This window comes from Mesoplodon bidens (assembly GCF_964165515.1).
Source record: "Mesoplodon bidens genome assembly, chromosome: 6".
NCBI lineage: Eukaryota > Metazoa > Chordata > Mammalia > Artiodactyla > Ziphiidae > Mesoplodon > Mesoplodon bidens.
This window is the reverse complement of record NC_138162.1, coordinates 117,452,252-117,465,358: the sequence shown is the minus strand read 5'-3', so window position 1 is coordinate 117,465,358 and position 13,107 is coordinate 117,452,252. Positions and strand designations below refer to the sequence as shown.

General features: G+C 50.3%; 1 protein-coding gene across 3 annotated transcripts in view; it reads left to right on the top strand.

Annotated features, from left to right (window-relative positions):
• PALLD (palladin, cytoskeletal associated protein) overlaps positions 1 to 13,107 on the top strand; it is a gene marked incomplete at its 5' end in the record, with an annotated part of 388,664 nt that overhangs the window by 298,290 nt on the left and 77,267 nt on the right. Inside the window, one exon of one of the 3 annotated variants that reach the window (XM_081237213.1) lies at positions 8,854 to 8,936. The exons of 1 other annotated variant lie outside the window; for it this stretch is intronic. Of the gene's footprint in view, positions 1 to 8,853; positions 8,937 to 10,171; positions 10,336 to 13,107 lie in introns of those variants that run through there. One more of the 3 variants, XM_081237214.1, reaches the window with a different exon arrangement.

The following is a 13,107-nucleotide window of genomic DNA, read 5'->3' as shown; positions in this document are numbered from 1 at the left end:
GTGGCATCGGGGGCCACACAGGGGTCTGGAGCACACCCGCCACCCTCAGCCTGGCCCTCCCTCCTTGCCCAGACAAGACCCGAGGAGGTCCAGCTTCTAAATGTGTCAAGCTTTCCGTTAAGCCTTTTAAGGGTGTCCCCACGAACTGACGATTGTGCCTCACCTACGCACCAGCAACTCACTCTCAGTGGGAGAAACGTTCACGTGAATGAGCGGCTCCAAAGCATCAGCTGTGAACAGCTGACTGTCCGCCCACTTAGATGGTAAGGAGCCTGAGAACACAGGACCTGTTTTCTTCTTTTAAAAACGTGCGACGCCTACTGCCTTAGGTTCGCACACAGTACAGCCCTGAAAGGAGGCGAGGGGGCGGACGTGCTTTACAACCAATGAAAGTGTGCAGGGCGCAGACGACCGACCGTTAGGGCTGCTCTGGGACTGTCGTGGCCCCAGACTCCTCTGCCTTCGTGGGTCCCTTCTCCATTAAAAATTAGAATTCTATTTTATAACAGCATTGGCCTAAAGACGGTTGGAATCCAGGCTGGATTCATTACTATACAGTCATCACGACGACGGTCACTTATGTTCATTTTTTTTCTTCCGAGTTTAAAATTATCTAAAATTTAAAAAAATTTTGTGGGCTGCCACAAGTGTGTGGGCCTGAGCCCCGGCACCCACTGTCGGATGAGCTGGCCCTGCCCAAGATTACAGACAATGGCCGTCCTGACCACGGCTGCCCTCCTTGTAACCCAGAACTAGCCCCCTTCCACTTCTGTTTCTCTAGATGCTTCTCTCCGAGCCACAGGGGGGTTGAGGACTGGGTGATCCCTTTCTCCGTCCGTACCACCTCCTGGCCCGGCCAGCACGCCCCGCTGGGCTGCCGACTGGGCCGTGGCATGCTGACCCCGAGGCAGTGCACCGAATCCCGAATTACTCCCCCTGCGCTGCGCCTCTGAGCTCTGAAATGGAGCCCATGTGAGAGGAGAACTTCGTCCGGCCAGTGCATCCACTGCTGGGACAGAGGCTTTGTGGAGTGTCACCGGGGCACAGTGGCACCAAAGTTAGGCCAGGCGTCTGCCCGCCGCACACGAGGGAAGGCGGGATCTAACACTGCCGCCTGTCGGCTCAGGACCTGAGGAGCGACAGTGGCTGAGATGTGTCTAGAGCTGTCTCTAAAACATCCGTCTCCAGCGAGGCTTTTTTAGAGTGCGGTCATGCTCTGCAGAGGCTTGGTCTGAAGGAGGTAGGCTGAAGTTAGTCTTTAGGGTGGATGCTGTCTTTCTGCTTTTCTTGCATTGAAAACTTTACTTTCCAAATCTCACTTTGTCAACTTTGCTCTGAAATTACAACTTTTTTGTTTTGTTTGTTTTTAGGTGTTTACTTATACTCATTTAAGCTTTGCATCAGTCACTCAAGGAAGATAATAGTGTCTTCATTTTATAGATGAGAAAACTGAGGCTTTTCTTTTTTTAAAATCTTTTTTGTTTGGTTTGTTTTTTGTTTTTTTGCAGTACACGGGCCCCTCACTGTTGTGGCCTCTCCCATTGCGGAGCACAGGCTCCGGACGCGCAGGCTCAGCGGCCATGGCTCACGGGCCCAGCCGCTCCGCGGCATGTGGGATCCTCCCGGACCGGGGCACGAACCCGTATCCCCTGCATCGGCAGGCGGACTGTCAACCACTGCGCCACCGGGGAAGCCCTTTAATCTTTTTAAAAAATTTTTTATTTTATATTGGAGTCTGGTTGATTAACAACATGGTGTTAGTTTCAGGTGTACAGCAAAGTGATTCAGTTATACACATACATGTATCTATTCTTTTTCAAAATCTTTTCCCATGTAGGTTATTAGAGAGTGTTGAGCAGAGTTCCCTGTGCTGTACTGCAGGTCCTTGTTGGTTATCTGTTTTACACAGAGCACTGTGTACAACTTTAAAACGGGTGCCCTAAACTCCACTTTGCCTCAGCACAGTCTTCTCTCTTTGGACACTGCACGTGCCACATTTCATCACAATTCATTGCATATTATTAAAAAAAAAAAAAAAGTCCATCTGAAAACACTGCTGGGCCACTTGGTTCTTTGAATCGTTCTTTGAAGATACGATATCATCCCATTATGTGACCAAATTACCTCAGATTCAGTTAACTCTTTCTAAGGTGACTATCAGCAAAGAGTAAAATATGATTCACTGATACAAGAACAGTGACCTCAATTCTTTGGAACGATGGGAATATTCCTTATACCTGATGGAATCTTAGGGAAAAGTCTTGATTTTTTTTTCTCTTGAAATCTAGTACTTCGTTGTGTCAGGGGCCCATAATAGGCAGTATCAATATTAAGTCAATTGTTTTAACGATGAATCACATAAGCTATATACAGATAAATTAATTTCTTAAATGACCGATGTTACCAAATATTTGCTCTATGTGTCTTAGGGTATACAGTCAGGGGATTTTCCAATATAAAATGCATCTATGGGCTTCCCTGGTGGCGCAGTGGTTGAGAGTCCGCCTGCCGATGCAGGGGACACGGGTTCGTGCCCCAGTCCGGGAAGATCCCACATGCCGCGGAGCGGCTGGGCCCGTGAGCCATGGCCGCTGAGCCTGCGCGTCCGGAGCCTGTGCTCCGCAACGGGAGAGGCCACAGCAGTGAGAGGCCCGCATACCGCAAAAAAAAAAAAAAAAAAAAAAAAAAAAAAAAATGCATCTATTAAATTTCTGTTCTTAGAGAAAATTTAATTGGAATATTTGACTTCCCCTTAGCGCGCTCTCTCTCTCTCTCTCTTCAGTCCCTTTCAGTACCAGAGTCTAGGTTTGCACATTTTTTGTGTCAAAGATCTACGCCATAAAATAATCTCAACGATCCTCTTGGTAGTTGGAAATCTCTGCTAGAAAGCCTTTCCCTGCAGCACCCAAGCCAATTCCCGTGTACTTCCCAAAGGAAGAAGAGTAAGCACCTCAGATAACATAATCCCATTAGTGTGAGCCAGAAGATCAGCTTATTAATTCAAGGGAATGGATGGATACTCCAGTTGAGGAAGTGACGGATTCGGTAGAGTGGGGGTTTCAGGAGTGGGAAACAGCCCTCTTTCCCTCCCTGTACACGTGGCCCCGGCTACACCCCGCTGGGCTCCTTGGTTTCCATGGCACCACCCATAGCAGATCCGTCACCAGGTCGTTTGACATCCTGTATTTCTGGGAGCAACAGTTGAAAGATGGCTGGTCTGCAGGTTTTCAAAGCATCCAAAGGAATCTGCACAAAAAGCAACACAAGATTCCTTGTTAGGGTGTCACCAGAGGTAACGGTATTAAGAGAAATCTCACCCATAACTTCATGAACTGCCACTGCGATTAATATAAAATGTGACCTTATGGCCTATGTGTGTGTTATCAGTGACTACATTTATAGGACTCAGCTGAAGGTTTTCCTTATGCAGGATAGAGTCAAACTGACAAGCCAGCTCATAGCAGTATTTCCTCATTCACTCGGGAGTCACAGAAAAAGGCAAAAGCCTACTTTTCACTCTGCCTTTTCAGTCATCCATGTGGAATCTGTGGTGATTCCATCGGAGCCAGCATAACTCATTTGATTTGGAAGAGGAGACTCAGTAGTGAGTCAGATCCTTCTGTGGGTGAAGCAGGACATGTTTAGAGCTGCCTGAACTATTTCCAGTCAAGCAGACGTTCCTGTGCACAGTGAAGCTTGGTGAGAACAAGCATTCGCTAATGGAGGTCTTAGTGTCCCAAGGTTGTTAAGGGACTTTCCATATGTATGTACTTTTCACTCCAAAGTTAAGAATCCCTGGAGTTTGGGTTCTGGACTCCACAGTTTATGCTGTTGCTTCTCCCCTGACCTGCTCTGTGTCCTTGGGCAGGTTACTAACCTCTCTGTGGGCACTGCCCTCCGAGAAGGGGGCGTGATGGTAACAGCCATACCTCCCGTGGGTTGTACAGGCATATAAAATGGGAGAATGTGTGTGAAATGACCAGCATCACGTCAGATTATTACTTTTTACTCTGCTTCTAACTAAGTACTGTGTTTCGTAAAAAAAAAAAAAAAAAAAAATTCCTTAGATACTGTAAGAATATAAACATACACATTAAAGGGGCAAGAAAACCAAGGCCACCCACCATGTACTGAGCCCTGTGTTATGGTTGCCCAGGCAGCATCTCATTTATCTTCTTTTAGGCAGGCCAAGGGAAATGCCTTTCCTCCACTTTACAGATGAGAACACAGGAGCTCTGTGAGTTCAAGGTCATGGCAACAGCCTTGGATGGACCCGGGCCGTCTTGTCTCCAGAGCCCAGCCTTTTCAGGCATCCTTCCTCAGGCCCCCGCTGGTCTGAATCTGTGATTCCCCTGGAGTCCTTTGCAGGTTCAAGGCCTGGTTTGCTCTGGCAAACTCAATCTGTTCTTTTGTTTACAACTTCACCATCTTTTTTTTTTTTTTTTTTTTTTTTTTTTTTTTTATAAATTTATTTATTTTATTTTTGACTGTATTGGGTCTTCGTTTCTGTGCGAGGGCTTTCTCTAGTTGCGGGGAGCGGGGGCCACTCTTCATCGCGGTGCGCAGGCCTCTCACTGTCGCGGCCTCTCTTGTTGTGGAGCACAGGCTCCAGATGCGCAGGCTCAGTAGCTGTGGCTCACGGGCTTAGTTGCTCCGCGGCATGTGGGATCTTCCTAGACCAGGGCTCGAACCTGTGTCCCCTGCATTAGCAGGCAGATTCTCAACCACTGTGCCACCAGGGAAGCCCCACCATCTTTTTTTAACCTCCATGACTGCAGCCCTTCTGGGGACCATGTTCCCTCTCACTTAGTATTTTACGTCCACTGGGCTCTAGTCACTTTTACACAAGTACAAACAATCCCCTTTGTTTTCCCCTTGGCCTTTCGCCCTGCCCTTAATAAAAAGTTATGTACAAACCAAAGAGCCAGAAAGTTATCTTGGCCAGTGGGATACACACTCTGTTTTTATGTTGAAAGTATGAATTGTCCTTGGAGGTTTGCCCTTTCCTTCTCCCGCAGGAGTCCACATTCATGGTCAGATAGTGCACGGGGCTTAGCCTCCTGAGAAGACCCACGTTTTTAAAGATTTCGCACTTTCGTTAAAGTAATTTGGTAGTTGTTGATACGGAAACAGATATGTTTCTTTAAAAATGCTGCAATTAACTACAAAGAGTGCAAATTCAAAGTGGTCCAAGACTTCTTGAAGGTGCTCATTTTAAACATGAGTAGAATGAAAGGTGATCTTAAGCATTCTCCTCTCAGAAACATTTTCTGAAAAATAATATTAGCTGGAACCAGTATCAGGTAAAATCAGTCACTGCTCTACTGTTTTCCTAGTCTGTTCTTGTTTGCTGAATGGGGTTGGGATTCCTTGCAAAAGTAATCTCTACAACTGAAGAAATGGGCCACTGAGACAAGATCTTGTACCTTTTAAAAATACAGCAAGAGCTAAGTCAACAGGTTTTTAAAAATAATATCAAAGCACCAGAAGTGAGTGGAAATAGACCCTTATGCTGAATTGCTATCAGAACATCTGTTATATTCACCATCGATCACTCGGCGGAAATACGTGCCAGCCCATTGGCCAAGAATCTTCTGAGAAAGTCTCAAGGTTTTGGTACTTTTCATTAAAATATTATTTTAAGCAAAATGCCTGAAGATATACTAATGTTCTTTTACGGCTACCTGTAAATAAAAGGAAGGAAAATGTAGATTTTGGCTTTACATGTTAGAAAAGCGTGGTTGGGCGCTGTGACTTGTGGTGGTAGTTTTTCTAGGGGACATTTGGTGAGAAGGCATGGATTTGATTTGCTCATCGTATCCGCTTTATAAAATATTGTCACCGATGCCGAGCATGTTTGAGGTGGGGGCCGTGTGCTACCTGCCAGCCGCCAGATCTCTGTGGCTGGCTTCCCTGCCAGGATCTTGTTTGTTCAGTGAATACCATTTGTTTTGAGCCATCTTTTGCTGCTGTTTTAGTTTTTAACCACCCTGAGCTTCATTCTTTTCCTGAGAATGTGAAAAGGAGAAACAAGGAATGATTTGAAGGATTAACTTCACCCATTCCACCCTCCTCCGCAAACACTTAGACAACTGAGCAAATTACTTCATCTCAGATTAAATTTGCACGTTTGAAGCCATTAGGTGTTTGAGCCCCAGTGTGCAAAAGTGACCCTGGAGACAGGAACCTTAGAGGAGATTCTGCCATTTGCTCCCGGGGGCCAGTGGGAGTCCCGGAGTGCAGCCCCTGGGGGTATGAGTGGATGCAGGTGTGTTCTCCACCCCTTCCTGTTGCCCTAAAGCCACAGAGCTCTAAGTTTTAGCTCAGGGAGAGAGAGAGGAGAAAATCTAAGGAGAAGGTTGCTGCTCAGGATCTTCGGAGTACACAAGGGGATGCATGTTCTCTCTCAAGCTTGGCAGGATTCCTATCAGTACTGATAACAGTTGTCACAAAGCTTGGACTTGCCAAAGTGATATATAAGATGTACCCACGCCTCCCCCACTGCACGCTTAAAATCTTTAAAAGTTGAAAGCATTAAAAGACTCAGTGTTTTGCACCAGTTCTGAAATCCTCCCGGATCTGACCTGTGAGAAGTAGAAACTGCTTCACATTTCTGGGCTCCTAGAGTAGCAGTAAGGCAGTGATGGTGGATCTCTGGGTCATCCTTCCTTGCTGCCTCTGGAGAGGAGAGGAACTGGATGTTTCCTGGTAGTTCACCAACCCTGTGGGTCCAGTTCCTCCTACAGACTCTCCCAAGCTTGTGGTGCTGGTCCCTCAGCCTTATCCATTTCATTCTTTCTGCGCTTACGTTGAGAACGGACTCCTAAATCATAAAATCACAACACTTAAGAACTGTAGCTTTAAAATTCATCACATTAATCCCATTGCTATGAAAAAATTTTAAAACTACAGACTTCCACAGTTAATGGCACAGACCACCAAGTCCTAACTCCCCGTTCAGAATGTCAAGTGCAGCCTTCTGGAAAACCCTGCAGTGCACCACTGATGTCATTCTTGCAGCCCTAATGGCCATTTGCCCTGGAGTGAGCACACCAAAAATTGAAAGAAAAGCAAAGTTAAACAGTGACGTACTGAGCTTTTTACCCCTGTTCCTTGCAGAAATTGAAAAGAGAATAATGCCTTGTAGTAGACCTGGAAAGATGACTACAGTATATTGTAGGTTAAAAAAGAAGTAGTTTAGGGCTTCCCTGGTGGCGCTGTGGTTGAGAGTCCGCCTGCTGATGCAGGGGATGCGGGTTTGTGCCCCGCTCCGGGAAGATCCCACATGCTGCGGAGTGGCTGGGCCCGTAAGCCATGGCCACTGAGCCTGCTAGTCACAGAATCATATGGAAATGATGATCTAATCTGTGTGTTGAATATGTGTGTTGAAATGCACAAACAGAAAAGTCTGGAAGAGGATACTGCAGGCTGTTAACAATGTTTATCTCTGAGGGTTGAATCACAGGGAACCATCCTCTTTGGGTTTACTGCTTGAGTATTTCACAGACATCATTTTTAATCTAAAAATGATTAACACTATTTCTGGGAGGGAGAGAGATGTAGAGTCTCTGTCTCAGGGCTGTGAACCCAGAAACCCGATTGTTCGATATTAATACTGAAGACAGGGATAGAATTACTAGACTAGTTACCGTGGCCACTGGCATTCAAACCTAGATGGCATCTACTGGCGTTTTCTTGGTGACCATTTTACAGAAAGGGCTGGACACAACCATGGGTGTTCAGTATATGCGATCTATTAGCACTCACCCATTCACGTTCGTGACAGTTCGTGGTGTGCAGAGGAGATATGGACTTGATGGTCAAGGAGTACGCAGTGTAGGAGGAACAGGCCAGAAATAACTGCTCACCCAGCTGTAGGGGATGTGCGGGGCCAGGGGCGTCCTGAGCTGGGTTAGTGAAAGGAGAAGTCGCTGACCTGGACTTAGGGTTAAGCCCACTCACACACTTTACATAAGAAATTAATTGTGGAATTAATGAGTCCATTTCCTTCTTGTAAACAGTTCTATAGAAACTTCCGCGTCGTAGTTGAAAACGAGTGACTCAGGGCCTCTGGAAGTTTACGGCAGAAGCGCACAGGACAGGCACGGTTGCTGAACCAGAACGGCTGCGCTTCGTCCCCTCAGGGCCCCGCAATTCAGTTACTCATCGATGAGCGGAACAGAGTAAACTGTTCATGGAAATCTAGACATTATCCTCTCTCTTCCTTAAACAAGAAAGAAGCGTTCCACACGGTCTGTATGCTTTGGGGTTTAAGTGCTGCGCAGTCTTCCTGATGGTACCTGATGGTGCGCAGGAGATGGGCTCCGACCCACCGGCCCAGCCCGACGCCCGCAGCCCCTTCTTCCCGGGCCGCCCCCGCCTCCGCCGGGTTTCACTCCATCCCGCTGGAATGCTGCCCTGGAGCAGAGGTCCTGGACCTTCCTTCTTAGTCCAGAAACGAGAAGACTCAAAACCTGGGGCAAATCACCCGACATGCAGCCCACATCCCTACTGGCCTCGAAAAAAAGTTAAACTCTTTCCCGTTATCCATCCCTCCTGGAAATTCCGGGAAAGCCCGTTCGTCCAGGTGCTGCCCGGGGCGGGGGCTGCTACCCGGGAGGTGGGGACGGACAGGCGCGCCGCCAACCTGCCGGGCAGCCCGCTTCTCCCCTCCCCTCCCCCTTCTCCCCTCCCCTCCCCCTTCTCCCCTCCCCTCCCCCTTCTCCCCTCCTCTCCCCTCCCCTCCCCTCCCCCCCTCGGCCCATGCCGCCCCGCCCCCTCCCCGCCCTCGCGGCCCCGTGGACTCATTGCTCTGGCGCGCGGGCGGGGCGTCAGGCCTCTAGAGTCGCCGAGGCGTCCGGTCTGGCGCGCGGTCCACGGCGGGTCCTCCCGGCACGTTGGGGGTCCCGGAGCGGCGGGGCACGGCCGGACGGCAGGTAGGGCGGCGTTGGGGGGGGGTAGGGGAGGAAAAGGGGGCCGGCGGGCAGCAGCCCCGCGTTCCCGCCCGCCGCGGCCCCTGACGGAGCCCTCCCGGCCCTGCGGTCGGAGAGCGGCGCAGAGAGCTTGGCTCCAGAGGGGTTCGGGCGCCTCGGGCCGTGCGGGGGCCGGAGAGGCTAGGCTGCCCCGGACCACGGCCGGCAGAGCTGGCGGGGAGGGGGCGGGCGGTGACCTCCTCCTGCCGCCGGCGGGGTGTGGTGAGGGGTCCGTCCCTCCCCAGCCCCGCACCCCCGCACCCTTCTCTCTGCGGGGCGCTGGTGCTCTCCGCGCACGGAGGCGGGGGGGGCGCCGGCCTGGGGGAGCGGCGAGGCCGGGTGGCCGGGGCGCGGAGCTGGCGACCCTCGGGCCGCGCCCCCCGCGGCTGCGGTCCCGCCGCCCGGGTCTGGTTTCCTTCGGGGCGGCGAGCGCGCGGGTCTCCGGGGCGCGGAGTGCGGCGGCCGGGGGCTCCCTGCGCGCGGAGCTCATCCGACCCCGGTCCCCGGGAGCCGAGCCAGCCCGAGCTGCGTGTGCCCTGCGGCCCCAGGGCGGGGCCGAGTGGACAGACCCTCGACTGGGAGGCGGGAAGGCTCGGTTCCCGGGTGACCTGCCCTCGGGATGCCGCCCCCAGCGCCCCGCCCCCCTCCCCCCCAGGCTCAGCAGCGGTCCCGGCGGCCTCGGAAGCTGCCCAGCTCTGCCCTGGAGGACATTTTCTTGGTTGGTGTTGTGAGGGGTCCCGTCGCAGTACTGCCGCTGTCTGAGGAAGAACTGGCCGGGGTCATCGGGGAGTGGGGTAGGGAATGTTTCTGAGCTCACAGTGCAGAGGTGGCCGCTTCGTGTGGTCTTCCTCCATCCCCAACGGAAGAGGACTCTTTTTCTTTCAAGAGCTGGGGGACTTTGACTTAGTGATGAGAGGTTTGAGTGAATTTTATTTTTTCCCTGGTCTGTTCACGTGGGTTTGCGTTGTTGCGGGTAAGAGTAGGGGTCCCCGTGCCTTGGAGCGATTGGAAGAGTCCGGAGTCCGACCTGAAGAGAGAGGAAGTCACGTGGTTAGTCCACCCTTAACAGTGGGTGTATCAAAAATAGGCAAGAGGTATATAATCAATATATAATCAACACACTTTCCAACTAATCGCTAAGCCTTGTTTTTTATTTCTTCTATTTATTTTATATAAAATACGATTTATCTGACACTAATTCTAGTTTTTGTGTTTTGAATAAGGACTGGGCTGGGTTGCCAGGTGCCCACACCACATCCGTTACTAAGAAACTAGGCACGTACAGCGAATAATCCAGCTCGCCAGCATCCTAACCGTCTTTTTGGCTGTGTGAACACTTGGTGCCCTGGGTGAAGAGTTCGGGGTCGGTGGTCGACAGTCACACAGCTTTGTTTTCTGTGGCTGTGAAACCCGTGAATCATAACATTCTGACAGCTGGTGTGGTCCAGTAGCCTGCATGCTTGAAATGGTGTAACAACTGCACACCCAGTGTGTTCCCAGGTGAGGACACTGACTTGGAAAACAAGAGGTTGGTGTCCTGGTTATAGGAGCCCTGGGGTGCTTCATTATAGGCTTGTGGGCTCTGGGTTTTCGTTGACTTTGAAAACTTTTTAGTAAGAGTTGAATGCCACCTACTGCATTGCCTTGCAGTTGATCTTTAAAAAACTTTACTGTGTTGTTTTCTCAAGAGCTGTAATCTTTATACTACTTTTGAGCATAGTTGCTTTTTTTCCCCAAAATATTTTCCCTAGACTGTAGTAAATCTTATACTCTACTATCTTTGAAATCACTCATTATTACTGAAGTATAAAGTATTTCCTGGAACTTATCAAGGAGTCCATACTGCTCAAGGTGCTGGAGTCATTATTTCAAAAGGAACTTGTTAATTTGGTTACGCAGCTGTTGATCGTCCAAACCACTGTTGCTTTTCTTCCCCCACTTTCCGGATTTTTTTTCACAGTCACTGGGAACAGTAAAAATATGTGTTAGACATTGCTTTCTCTTTTGCGTACATTTCCCTGTAAACAATTTCATATCAACATGTGATGTGCTTTTTCAGCAATTGTTTCAGAAGATCCAGATAAACATCAGGTGACGGAAGTTCACTGTGTTTCTCAAAATGCCTATACGGTTTCTTATTTGGCAAAATGACTCTCTTCTTCAAGTAAATGGGGGAGGTAGACACCAAAAAAATAAGTTGACGAGCCCTGCACTCTCCTGTGAACGCGTTCTTGCGTTCACACACAGTAGCTCCGCAAATGTTCTTCTGAGACACAGGGTGCTAGGAGGTCGAGTGAGGTCCTCGGGCCGTCCCCTTTCCGCCTCTCGGGTTGCTCTGCAAAAGCGAGGTTGCACTCGCTCACGGGGGTGGTTTTGCTGGGAAGCTCTGTATCAGATTGTGTCGAAGGATGAAGAATTAGCGATGCTGGATGAGAAAGGCTTCCTCCAAGGAGACTGTATGACTGGCTAGAGCTAGCCCAGCCTTGTAGGGAGGGTGGGGAGGTACAGCCGAAGGAAGGAGGGCCTGAGGGGTCAGGAAGGAGAAACGCCCCCTGAAGCCAGTGCCCTGGGCAGTTTTCGGCCCAGCCCCACTGACCCCTAAAGGTGCCTTTCACCTTGAGCAGTCGCTGCTTGCTGCTCGTGTGCTTTAGGGACAACCATGATGGGTGACGCGAGCAGTTCCGGTTAGGTGAGCCTCTCTTACTTGTGTGTTTGGACCACAAGGACCGGAAGGCAGGCTGAGAATTCGGGTGGTTGGTTCATGCAGCTCTGAGTCCTTCCACGGAGGGCAGGGCGAACAGCTGCCAGAGCTTCCCCCTGCAGGAAGCAACGATGCTGGTTTCCATCTTGCCCTGGGCTTTTGGAAGGCGGAAAGGCTTCCTTGATGGAAAAGATTTCCTCCTAAGGGAGAAGCTGCCATTTGCAGGCAAAATGCAGCCAGAAGAAATGAGCAAATGACCATTTTTTGGATTTTTGGCAAAACTTTGCAATTTTTTTCCATATAGAAGTGTTAGAAATAGACTCATAAGAAAACAGACAGGGGGCTTCCCTGGTGGCGCAGTGGTTAAGAATCCGTCTGCCAACGCAGGGGACACGGGTTCGAGCCCTGGTCCAGGAAGATCCCACATGCCGTGGAGCAACTAAGCCCGTGCGCCACAACTACTGCGCCTGCTCTCTAGAGCCCGCAAGCCACAACTACTGAGCCCGTGCACCACAACTACTGAAGCCTGTGCACCTAGAGCCCATGGTCCACAACAAGAGAAGCCACCGCAATGAGAAGGCCGCGCACCGCAACGAAGAGTAGCCCCCGCTCGCCGCAACTAGAGAAAGCCCGCGCGCAGCAACGAAGACCCAACGCAGCCATAACTTAATTAATTAATTAATTAATTTTAAAAAAAGACAAAACCAAGTAAGAAGAATAGACACAGAAGTCTCACCAGTGGGCAGGGAGGGAGGAAGGAACCTTGGTTAAGCAGCTGTCACTCTCCAGACCCTGCAGGGCATGCAGCATTCTCTACCACGTTTCCTGGTATCAGAGAACAGGGACCAGGTGCCCATCCACGTTGGAAGGAAGTAGCACTGGACCACCGTGCATGAGACTCATAGGCATCATCCCCCGCTTCATGACACGTGTGCTGCCTTTGTGAAACTGCCAGAGCCCCTGAGGGTCAGCACCCTCCGCTTTCACCTGGGCTGGATTTTTTTTTTTTTTTTTTTTTTTTTTTTTTTTTTTTTTTTTTTTTTTTGCGGTAGGCGGGCCTCTCACTGTTGTGGCCTCTCCCCTTGCAGAGCACAGGCTCCGGATGCGCAGGCTCAGCAGCCATGGCTCACGGGCCTAGCCGCTCTGCGGCATGTGGGATCTTCCCAGACCGGGGCACGAACCCGTGTCCCCTGCATCGGCAGGCGGACTCTCAACCACTGCGCCACCAGGGAAGCCCTGGGCTGGATTTTGAATGTGCGTTTGTAAATCCTTTGCTGGGAACTCTGAACATGCCCTGTCACTGAAACCGTGTCAGTTTGTGGTTGGTTCTAGGACAGGTCAGCGTATCCTGCTTCTATTCATAGCACCATCGACGGGAGCCATTAGATATAACGTGGTTTTGCGGGAAAATGCACTCAGAGCTCCAACTTGATT